At 37.1% G+C, this 12,872-nt stretch overlaps 1 protein-coding gene across 8 annotated transcripts in view; it reads right to left on the bottom strand.

Annotated features, from left to right (window-relative positions):
• TMTC2 (transmembrane O-mannosyltransferase targeting cadherins 2) overlaps nt 1-12,872 on the bottom strand; it is a 452,640-nt gene that overhangs the window by 203,746 nt on the left and 236,022 nt on the right. The window lies entirely within an intron of this gene.

Raw genomic sequence — 12,872 nt, 5'->3', positions numbered from 1 at the left:
GTTCTGAGTATCAATTTTAATGCAAAAAAGAATACAACATCCTTCCATCTCAGATTTGCCTGTGTGCCTCTAAGAAACTTAATACACCTGTGCTTCAGTTTACTTTACCTGTAAAGTGGAACAATAGTCTCTCAGGTGTTTCATGATGAAGGTGTTAATACATACAAGCTGTTTAAGACAGTGTCTGGGGCTGGGCACTATGTCTTACACCTGTACTAGCGCTTTGGGAGGCCAATGAGATGGGTGGATTGCTTGACCTCAGGAGGAGTTTGAGACAAGTCTGGGCAACATAGTGAAACCCTATTTCAACAAAAAATACAAAAATTAGCTGGGCATGTTAGCACGTGCCTGCAGTCCCAGCTACCTGGGACGCTGAGATGCAATGATCACTAGAGCCCAGGAAGTCGAGGCTCCAGTTAGCCATGATCACGCCACTGCACTCCAGCCTGGGCAACACAGTGAGACCCTCTCTCAAAAAAAAATAAATAAAAAAACAAAGACTGTGCCTGACACATGGTAAACACTCAATAAATACTGCTATTAATATTATTGTGCTTGATACTCTTTACAAATTACAATAGTTAAGCATTGCTTATAAAAATAACATTATAATGCATTTTATGCCCTTATGTGATCTACAGAGAACACTAATCCTTCATATTTGCAAAGTCATATATCTTCTTTGCTTCTGATGGAAAACAGGGGAAAGACACTGAACTCACAATTATGCAACAGCTAATAGTGCCACGTACCATGCCACACACTTGACATGTATCATCTCACTGAGCTCCCAACAACGTTCCATACATAAATGGCCATTCCCTAGATGAGGAGACAGACTCAGAGGCACTAACAAATTTTTTAAGTTAATACTGAAGTGTTAGAGTGAAAACACTAATCTGACACTGGCTGCTTCCAAACATTTTCTACCCTCTACCTAATATTTTCATACCGCGTTTCATCTTTGACTGAAAACCAACATTTACATAGGCCTTGGCACTGAATCCATAGAAAATTGCATCCTTTAAATTAAAAGACAAAACAGTGTAAAATATTGTCAAATTAAACTACTAAATGAAAATGAAATAAAATTAGGAAAATAATAAGATAAATTACAATTATCTTCAAACATAATAGGTGTAATACCATAGGTATTCTATATCTACTATAAATTAGTAAGACACGGCTTCATGGAAATTTCTAATGAATAGGCAATTTTTAAATCCCCATTCCTCCCAAAGTTCTACTCTGATTGTGGGAGTAGTAAATGAGAATATATTTCTATTGAAATCTCTCTGAGAAATGCATTCAAATATTAATTTAAGCACCAGAAAATCCTCATTATAATGCTATACCATTTTGATAGTAGTCCTAGAACATAGATGATTAAAAAAAGTGACAGCAAGGACATAAGTGTGAATATTTTGAGGCATATTTCCAGAGAAAGAAGTTGATTTCTTTAGATACTTATATCTCAAGTAAATAATAAACTGGTAAATGCTTCTCTTGTTGGCAACGGACATATATAGGAATGAATACCTTAGAGATGTTGGGGGTTTAGGTCCAGACAACCATAATAAAGTGTATCACAATGAAATGAGTCATTTAATACTTTTTGGTTTCCTAGTGCATACAAAAGTTATATTTACACAATAATGTCTAGTAAGTGTGCAACAGCATGATGTCATTGCTTTTTAGACATTTTAATAAAAAAATACTTTATTGCTAAAAAATGCTAACAATCATCTGAGCTCTTTTTTTTTTTTATTGAAACAGAGTCTTGCTCCATTGCCAGGGGCCAGGCTGGAGTACAGTGGTGTGATCTTGGCTCACTGCAACCTCCGCCTCCCAGGTTCAGGCAATTCTCCTGCCCCAGCCTCCCGAGTAGCTGGGACTACAGGCGCACACCACCACACCCAGCTAATTTTTGTATTTTTAGTAGAGACGGAGTTTCACCATGTTGGCCAGGATGGTCTCGAACTGTTGTCCTCATGATCCGCCCACCTCGGCCTCCCAAAGTGCTAGGATTACAGGCGTCAGCCACTGTGCCTGGCCAATCATCTGAGCTCTTGGTGAGTCTTAATCTTTTTGCTCATGGTAGGCCTTGCCTCAACACCGATGGCTGCTGAATGATGAGGGTGACTGATGGTTGCTGAAGGTTGGAGTGGCTGTGACAATTTCTTAAGATTATATAATATTCTAATCTTTTAGTGCTTTATTGTCATTTTGGCAATGTTCACAGCATGGTCACCAGGAGTACATTCCACCTCAAGAAACCACTTTCTTTGCTCATCCAAAAGAAGCAACTCCTCATCTGTAAATATAATATCATGAGATTACAGCAATTCAGTCACATCTTTAGGCCCACTTCCAATTCTAGTTCTCTCGCTCTCTCCATCACTTCTACAATTCCTTCCTCCACTGCTGTCTTGAGTCCTCAATATCCTCATGGATACATAACTACTGAAAACAACTTCTTCTAAATTCCTGTTAATGTTGATATTTTGACCTCGTTCCATGAATCACAAATATCTAGAATGGCAAATCCTTTCTAAAAGTTTTCCATTGTAGATCACCATAACAGATACAATAATTAAAACATTAAAATATTGTGAGAATTGCCAAAATAAGACAGAGACATGAAGTCAGCACATGCTGTTGGAAAAATGGCACTGACAGACGGTTTATGCAGGAGTGCCACATTCAATTTGTTTTTTTAAAAAAAATACAATGTCTGAGAAGCACGAGAAAGTGACATGCAAGAAAATGAGGTATACCTGTCATCATATCTAGAATAGACGTTAACTCATTTGGTTGACTGTTCATTTATCCATTCATTAATGTATTCAATATTTATTCATTCATTAAACAGATATTTGTTAGACATCTATTTGGTGCCAGGAACCTTGTGAGGGGCTGGACACTCAGTACTGTTCAAAATAGTCAGTTCTCACCCATGTGAGCGTATGTTGTAAGTGGGAGATAGAGATAGTGGAGGGAGGGTGGGATCCTTACAATAAAATAAATGAATTAACTTTAGATAGTGATAAGTGTTATAAATAATGCAAAATAAAGATGGCATGGATAAGGCTAATTTTAGGTAAGGATATCACAGATTTAGGAAAATAGGTACAATCTCTAAGAACTAAAGGATAAGGAACAAGCCTGGCAAGGACTGCTGATGCCAGATAAGGAAAGTACAGCAAAGAATCTAAGGCAAGAATGAACTTGATGCTTCCCAGGAACAATACCAGTCAGGTGAGTGGCTGCAAAATGAGAGGGAAGTCAAGATGAAGTCACAGAGATAGGCAAGGGTCCAACCAGATAGGGTCTGACATGCCAAGATAAGCAGTCTGGGGCTTATTTTATGTGCAATGTTTGGAGATAAATTTTCAGCCAGGGGTTTTTGTGATTTGACTTTCATTTTCGAAAAGTCAAAATGATTACTTCTCTGTGGAGAAGGTACTCACTGCAAGCGAACTAAAGGAATGACAGGGAGACCGGTTAGAAGGCTACTGGAGTAATCTAGGGGCAAAATTCTGGTTTCCAACAGAATGGATGAGCATCAGAGATGGCTATTTCAAAGTGAGAAAACAACTTAGAAATTAAAAGTCATCAACAAGTTAACTGAGGCAATGTCACAATCTGATACTCAGTTTCACGCCTTTTATCAAAATGAAAACCTTTCATTTCTTATGATTAATTGCTTTAGATGCCTGCAAAAATCTTGTTTTCCTGTTTTACCCACACAATCATACACAGTATCAGCTTCAGACAAAGTTACTCTGAGACCATGATAAAGTAAAACAAATAAAAACCACCTCACAATTTTATATAAACAGAGAAAAAGGAAAAGGTCACTGTAAAACCCACAAAATACCAAAATCCTCCTCTCCTGCTACATGAATGATTTCTTTATCCATGCGTAGAATTGTCCTGGTATTTAATCAAAATAAAACCCTCACTTTCTTAGACTCTCTTCCAGATCACCCAACCAAAGTCAAAATTCTATAATTGGACATATAATGATATGCCCCAGAATTCTCCATGGTTTGGCTGTTCTCTCTCAGTGCCAGAAGTAGTTAAGTCAACTTTTATTTCAGGTGTAGCTCTTGTGGTCTTTGGCTGAAGGACACTGACAGAGGATTTAATCATACTCAAATGTAAAAACGATTCCTTTTCAAATCCTATCCTCCTTAAAATTATTGCTCCACAATTCTGTGTTTATCAAAATAGATTTTAGGTTTTTAAAAAGCTGCCGTAACTTTTCATAGCTGATTCTGTGAGTTAATTCTTTTTTCTATTACTTAAGATTTGATCATATTAACCCACGCAACTTTTTTATATCATGTCAATTTTTAAATCTCACTGTTCTGACTACTTGGAAGTATGCATACCAATTTCTAAAAGACATAAAGGAATATTCCAAGGCTTATGGATGGGGTAATTTATCATTACAAAGATGTCAGTTCCCCCAAATTAATCTATGAATTCCATGTAAATCCAATCAATATTTTAGCATCATTTATTAAGGAACTCAAAAAGTATATTTTAGCCATAATATAAAAGAGAACATGAAAACTGTTACACCATATTCATAAAACACAAAGATAAACTCCAGATAGTTTAAACAGTTAAATGTGAAAAAGTAAAGTTAACAGAAGAATATATAGAAGAATATTTTTGTGGAATGGAAAAGCACTTCTTCAAAAGAGCCCCAAATATCATTTGAAATGTAAAAAAACAATTCATGGATTTCAATACCTCAAAAAGGACTTCTATTTAATAAAGAACATTATGGACAAGTTAAAATGCATAATATACTAGGAGAAGATATTTCAAACATCTAAACAAAGAACTGTCTGTGCTTGGAAACTAGAAGGAGTACTGTACTTTTCTCCTGCAAAGCAACAACAACAACAACAAAAAAACCATAAGAAACCCAACAGGGAAAAAAAGGGAACGGGCATGAATAGGATTCTGCAAAAAGGAAAACCAAAACAAATACCAAGCATTTAAACTAACACTCAAATTTCTTAGTAAACCCCTGAAATACAAATTATAACAACGAGATATCTTTTATACCTAGACTGGCAAAAAGAAAGGAAGGAAGGAAGGAAGGAAGGAAGGAAGGAAGGAAGGAAGGAAGGAAGGAAGGAAGGAAGGAAGGAAGGAAAGAAAAATGGATAAGGCCAACTACTGGTAGTGATGTTGGGGAAGAATCCTGTGCACAGCTGGTGGTGGTGGCCTGGTGTGGACGTTCTGTTATGCCATCTAACAGGACTTAGTCAAATCAACAAATGTAAGTGACTAAGTCAAAAAAGAACCTCTACCCAGCAATCCCACTCCCAGATAAATTCTCACCTAAGAAAGCAAGTAGGAGACTGTTTAATTCAAGTGTCTTAGTGTAGGCTGATAGTGGGTAGTAACAATATGTCCATCACAGGAGTACAACATGGGACATTCACTTTACAGACTCCTATACAGCATTAAGACCAATTAATACCACGTAAATACTGTTTCATGAATGGACCATAACAGCCTACAAATAACTAATAAAAGGAATGCATTGTTATAACAATGATAAATATTAAAAATTGATTCATGCCCAAAATATCACTATGTATTTAACAAAGTAGATATAATTAAATGAAAGGTATATTATAAAGCAAATACATTACATGCAAATCAACTATGTTAGATCAGTTGTCTATGCTACAAAGAGAAAAGTAAGTAAAGAATACAGTTAAAAGGGGATTGATAGGTGAAGAAAACAGGAAATGTGCAGGGATTAACCTGAAAACTGCAGTGAAGGGGAAAAGAGAGAAGGAAAGGGCAGGGAGGAAAGGAAAGGAAACAAAATAAAATTAAGGTCACAGATTTTTTTTTTAAGATGGAGTTTTGCTCTTGTTACCCAGGCTGGAGTGCAATGGCGCGATCTTGGCCCACCGCAACCTCTGCCTCCTGGGTTCAGTCAATTCTCCTGCCTCAGCCTCCTGAGTAGCTGGGATTATAGGCACGCGCCACTATGCCCAGCTAATTTTTTGTATTTTTAGTAGAGACGGGGTTTTACCATGTTGACCAGGATGGTCTCGATCTCTTGACCTCGTGATCCACCCGCCTCAGCCTCCCAAAGTGCTGGGATTACAGGCGTAAACCACCGCACCCGGCCGATCTTCTTTTAAAATAGAGATGGCGTTATGCTATATCCTACTTAGGGAATATAAGGTTATAGCATTCACTTAAACTTTTTTTTTGGAAAGATAATTTAAAACAGATGTTTGGGATTATCTTCAAATTTTCACTTTGCTGCTTATTCTTTGGACCACTCAAAGACCTTGTATTTTCATTAAGATTAAATATAATGTACATTTTTTACATTTTTAAGCCTGTACATTTTATTGGTGTATTCACTTCCTATAATCTTTTAAAAGTACAATTTTATTGAAATAAAATTCTCAAAGTTCTTTCAATGAATTGTGATGAAGTGTAAATAACAGTTACAAATGTTTTAAAAGTTCACATTTTTTTTCTGTTGCCCAGGTTGGATGGAGTGCAGCGACGTGATCCTGGCTCACTGCAACCTCAACCTCTTGGGCTTGAGCAATCCTCCCACCTCAGCCTCCCGAGTGGCTGAAACTACAAATGTGTACCACCATGCCAGGATGCTTTTTTAATTTTAATTTTTGTAGAGGTGAGTCTCACTATGTTGCTCAGGCTGGTCAAAAACTCCTGGACTCAAGCATTCCTCCCACCCTGGCATTGCTGGGATTATAGGCGTAAGCCACTGCACCCAGCCTAAAAGTCCACATTTTAATAGAGGATGTGCACAGATGAATGCAAATCACACTTTTTAAACTCTAGATATAATATAATAAAACATTAATCTGAAATTCAAAAAAATATAGTTGTTGTTCCAAAATCTCAATCTAATTTTGAAAAGTTTTTCCCAATGAAGGTTCCAAATATTCAGAGTATTCATTTCATCCCTGTTTTAAACAAAATAAACTTCATGCGAAATTGCTCTAGCTTGGAGGGACTACTGCCCCATGTCATAGACCTGCTTTGCAGCACTGTGACAGTCTAAAGGGAGCAAAAGAAGTGGGAAGGGGAGAAGAGGAGATGGAGAAGAAATTTTAAAAATTCTAATAAAAATAACCATAATAATAGTGTTTAATTTACTTTTAGATTACTATATCCTTGGTAGTCTCCTCAATTCATTTGACCTAATAAAGACATTTGGGGTCTACAGTATTACTATCCCCATTGCACAGATGAGAAAACTGAGGTTCAGCCTCCTAAGTGCAGAGTTAATGATAAGGGAGATTCAGATATCTTTCCAGGCATCCAAACGTAGTGAGAGGTAAGGCTATCTTGCTCTCTCCATATTGAGTTTGAATGCAAGGTAGAGAATACCATAACATAGTACTTAATATGTTTTATATATTTTAATTTAGGAACTATAACATAAATATGAAATCAAAATTATCCAAAGGAGTTATCCTCTCAGAACTGCCAGGGGGGAAAAAAAAAGAAACCTCAGTAGTAACAAAACTATCTGGTACCCATATTTCATAATATTTTTTTCCAGACCAGAGAAAAGTTAATGCTAAGCAATATATCAGGTGTTTTATATTTCTTTGGGAATATAATTTTATATGTCATATTTGCCTGTTAAAATATTGGAACTGAACATACCCTGCCTGTGTAAGCAAATGGTTGCTGCTCAAAGATGCTTGGAACTTTGGTATATTTGTCAGTTCCTCTTAGTGCCCTGAAGATACTTTACATATGACAAAGATTTAACAAGCATTGTTGAATAAGTAAAGGATTTCAATCCTAAGACTAACCATATATGATGACTATATTAAGGGAAGGGAAACAGACACTTCTAGAAATCACTGGATAAGCACTATAAAATATGATCTGTAGAGTTATTTTATATTCAAAAAGAAAAAGAAATTCTTCTGTTAAAAAAATCAAGAACTGAAGAAGTAGGAATGACTCTTATACCTCAAGGGCCCTTCATATTGATATTCAACTCCCTCTAAAAGGCATCCATTTACTAAGAAACTTGATCTTAATTCACAATGAAAGCTTCTCTTGTACTTAGTCCACAGTCTGCCATGGTTTATTTTATGTTCTTTGAAAGGCAAAAGAACAATTAAATATTCCCATCTTGCTGAAGTTGTTCTAAAGAAAAAATCAAATGTGAGGTCTCTCTGAAAATGCTGTGACCTCCTGCAATAAATACCTCGAATTTTTTTTCAAAGTTGTAATTTCAAATACATGGTACTTTTAAGTTTACAGAGTAAATTCAAACTTACACCACAGTAACTATTACAATTTTATATCTGTGCTATACTTCATAGAATCAATACAGGGAGATTTGAGCAATTTTCTCAAGATTTTTAAAATTTATGTTAGTAATTTAAATAAATTAAATATATAGATATATTCATTAAATATAAAAGAAGTTATGTTTTTCATAATTTGACATACACTGCTCTTTGAAAAAAATAGCTTAAAGAGTAGAAAACAGACTAAGATTGAAAATTAATACTTAGAGTACAGTTGTTGCTATAATAACATCTGAAAGTAGGGAAGCAGCTTTGGAAATAGATAATGGGTAGAGGTTGGAAATTTGGAGAAGCAGGCTAGAAAACACCTCCACTGCCATGTGAGGGCTCAGAAGACCTCAGAACTGCAGAGCTATCAGTGTACAATGCCAATCCGAGAGAGATGACATGTGAGCTGAACCCGGCAAAGCCGTCTCAATGTCTTGATAGCCCAATCCCTGTATCAGCGAGCCCAGGATGTGGGACATGAAATCGAAGGAAATTATTCTCCAGTTCTAAGACTCCATATTGTTTTCTCTACTGGGTTTTGGATTTACTAGGAACCAGTTACCCCTTTCTTCTTTCCTTTTTCTTCCTTTTAGAATGAGAATGCCTACCCTATGCCTGCTTCACTGTTATATTTTGGAAGTAGATTACTTGCCTTGATGTTACAGGCTCATAGCTGGAAGGAATTTGCCTCTATATGGATCATGCCTTGAGGCTCATCTATATCTTATTTAGATGAGACTCTGGATTTTGGATTTTTGAGTTGATGGAAACAGGTTAAGGCTTTTGGGACTTTAGGGATGAAACAAATGTATTTTTGCATCATGAGAAGAACATAAATTTTGGGTGCAAAATGCTATGGTTTACATGTGCCCTCAAAACTCAACATGCTGTAAACTTAATCCCCAATGTACTGCATTGGGAGGTAGGTCCTAATAGGAAGTGACTGGGTCATGAAGGTGAAGCCCTCATGGATGGATTAATGTTAACACAGGAGTGGGTCACTTTTCACTAGTGTGAATAAAAACAAGCTGAGAGAGAGAGAGAGAGAGAAAGAAAAGAAAGAAAATTTTTTAAAAAAGATAAATACTCTTTTTTTTTGAGAGGGGGGTCTCACTCTGTGGCGTGCAGTGGTGCAATCTCATTTCACTGCAACCTTGGTCCCCTGGGTTCAAGTGATTCTTCTGACTCAGCCTCCCTAGTAGCTGAGACTATAGGTGTATACCACCATGCCCAGCTAATTTTTGTATTTTCTTTCTTTTTCGTGTGTGTGTGTGTGTGTGTGTGTGTGAGAGAGAGAGAGAGAGAGAGAGAGAGAGAGAGAGAGAGAGACTCCCTCGGTCACCAGGCTGGAGTGCAGTGGCGTGATCCTGGGTCATTGCAACCTCCGCCACCTGGGTTCAAGTGATTCTCCTGCCTCAGCCTGCTGAGTAGCTGAGACTACAGGTGCATGCCACCACGCCCAACTAACTTTTGTATTTTTAGTAGAGACAGGGTTTCACCATTTTGGCCAGGGTGGTCTGGATCTCTTGACCTTGTAATCCTCCAACCTCAGCCTCCCAAAGTGCTGAGATTACAGGCATGAACCACCATGCCCAGCCTAATTTTTGTATTTTTAGTAGAGACAGGGTTTTGGTGCTCTCAATCTCTTGACCTCGTGATCCGCCTGCGTCAGCCTCCCAAAGTGCTGGGATTACAAGAGTGAGGTACCACACTGGACCAGTGAATTTCTTAGTATTTAATTTTCACCTACTTAACATTCAGATCTACATAAGTAATCACGTCTCTTTGGGTTATCATCTCAGCATTTTCATGTCACTAACATGCTGAACAGAGTCACCAAATGTGTTAACGACTCTCATTGTTGTTTCTTGCTTCAGCTATAATTCATTTTGAATGAACCTTATAACTTTAACATATGTCTTTAGTCTATAACAAAATCTTGAGTTCTATGTAAAGATCTGCCAAAATTGCAGTATTTAACTGCATTAAATAAGGGGAGAAATCCTAAATTTTGCTTCCACCAACGTTGTGTTACTTGCTTGGAATCAGAACGTTACTTACATGAGGAGGTAGAAGTGGCAGTCTTGCCAGTTTCTATCTCAAATCAGCTGCAAAAGAAAATAACTTATTTGCACTTAATATAGTAGTGCTTATATCTACTAAGAATTGTTTTTATTCAGATTAAAAGCCAATTTTGCCCAGGCCCAGTGGCTCATGCCTATAATCTAGCACTTTGGGAGGCCAAGCTGGGTGGTGTGCTTGAGCCTGAGAGTTCAAGAACAGCTTGGGCAACAGGGTGAAACCCAAGAAAATACAAAAGTTAGCCGGGCATGCTGATGTATGCTGTGGGCTGGGGTGAGAGAATCGCTAGAGCCTAGGAGGTCAAGGCTGAGAGGGGAGAAAGCCTTCAGCCTGGGAGGTTAAGGCTGGATCGCACCACTGCACGTCAGCCTGGGTGACAGAGTGAGACCCTGTCTTCAAAGAAAAAAAAAAAACAATTTAAGCCAAATTTGCATATGTATATGCGATCTCTCCTAATCCTCATAACAAATGGCTTATATTATCATCCAGTTTGTACTATTAATAGATGAAGAAACCATGCCTCACAGAAATGACACTCAAAAAGATAAAAGAACAAAAAGAAGTCTCTGTCTGGTTCCAAAGCCCTTGCTTTTAACCATGATGGAACTCTTGGACTTCGGCTGTGCTCCATGATTGGTCATACCAGCTAGAGTTTAAATAAATATTATTTTAAAATATAAATATTAATTATGTTAAACTTTCTAATGTCAATGGAGAGAGAAAAAAAGAACAAAAGAAAACAAAGGGAGCGGGGAAGAGCCACTGAACTGCAAAGAACTGAAAATGAGCGTAAATGTGTTGTTGCTGTTTTTTAAAATAGACTGTCTTCCCATTCCATCTATTAGCAAAGACGGTAAGGGGGGGTCAACATTTGTAGACTGAGCTTTTTACTAATTGTATGATAATCACTTCACATGACCCCAGGGAAATAAGAGCCCTTATAATCCTACAGGAATTTATTTTTCCTGAAGTAATTATACCTTGGATTATTACAGAAAAGAACATAATGGTAAGTAGGTAAATAAAACAGATATAGTTAAAACATTAAGTAGAAGAAATGGCTATGATTTAAAGATCATGATTCATATGTTATCACAACATATATTCTATATACTTATATGAAATGCTAATTACAGGGATTTTACAAGATGCAATTATTTCTCATTTCCCTATCTGCAGTTACTTCAGACAGACCTGAAACTAAGCGTATTCCCAATAAGAAAAAATAAAAATTTAATGTACAGATAAAGATTTAGTACTTCAATATATATGAACACTGTTAGCCTTGATGGCAGTGTTTGTCACTGTAACATCTATGAGCATACTGTAATATCCACAGGTAAATCCAGCACCTGTGTTTGTTTTGTCTTAGTATATCTAGGCTTGTTCCTTGGCATTTTACCATCTGCAATCTCCACCATATTCCTGACTTTGACTATGAGCCTCCCCACACCCATGGCTCAGGTCTGCTGCCAGTACCACTCATGGTACTTGATTGTGGGGTTTTCCTGGACTTGTCTTCACTCCATTTCTTATCTATGCAAAATTATTCCCATGGCATCTCAATCAAAACTTTCCTGCCCTATGACCCTAATAAGAATGGCTGAATACAAAGTTTCTGATAAACTAGTGCACGGTATTGTATATAAAGACAGTTAATATTACTGCATTTTCAAATATCATGACTTGCCAAAGCAGGGAGAATTTGGGAGCACCGAGTCTTGAGGCTCTCCTCAAATCACAACAAACCCATTTTGCCTATTACACTGTCAAAAGTAGTCAATGGATCACTTGGGGAATATATATACTAGAATGTCATAAATACTGGTCCTATTTATGTAACAACTATACCAATCCAGTAAAGGCTTTTTAGAAATTCTTCATATATGGCTGATCGCACAGCCATGTAGCCATCCAACCAGTACCTTTTTTAATTATTACTTTTCTTGTTTTAAATTTTTTCTCCATAAATATGAGGTCTGGAACTTCTGGCCTCAAGCAATCCTCCTGCCGTGGCCTCCCAAAGTGCAGGGATGACAGACGTTGAGCTGCTGTGCCCACACTTGCTTATTAATAATAACAGATTTTGTTTTCCATTAAAACGCTAGTACCTTTTGATTTATGGCAAATCCTAAAGAGTATGAGTTGCCTCCGAGTTTGTATGAGGAATAGAATTGTCTCCAAGCAGCCCTTACAGCTTGCATCTCACACAATCAGGATCATTTGAGTTTGGCTCAGGTATAAAAGATGAAGAATCCTTGGAAAAGCCAAGAATTCTTAGACAACTTGTACAGTATTATGATTGCTAAACAACTTAAGGGGAAACAAAAAGAATCCATTTTCTTCCTTAAATTCCCTTTCTTCTTCTATCATCCAAACTAAATCTGTCTTATCTCACAGTGGATCCAATTATCAGTTAGGTATATCCTGCCGCGTAATGGC

The sequence above is a fragment of the Callithrix jacchus genome, chromosome 9 (genome assembly GCF_049354715.1).
Source record: "Callithrix jacchus isolate 240 chromosome 9, calJac240_pri, whole genome shotgun sequence".
NCBI classification, from domain to species: domain Eukaryota; kingdom Metazoa; phylum Chordata; class Mammalia; order Primates; family Cebidae; genus Callithrix; species Callithrix jacchus.
This window is presented reverse-complemented; position numbering and strand designations above follow the sequence as displayed.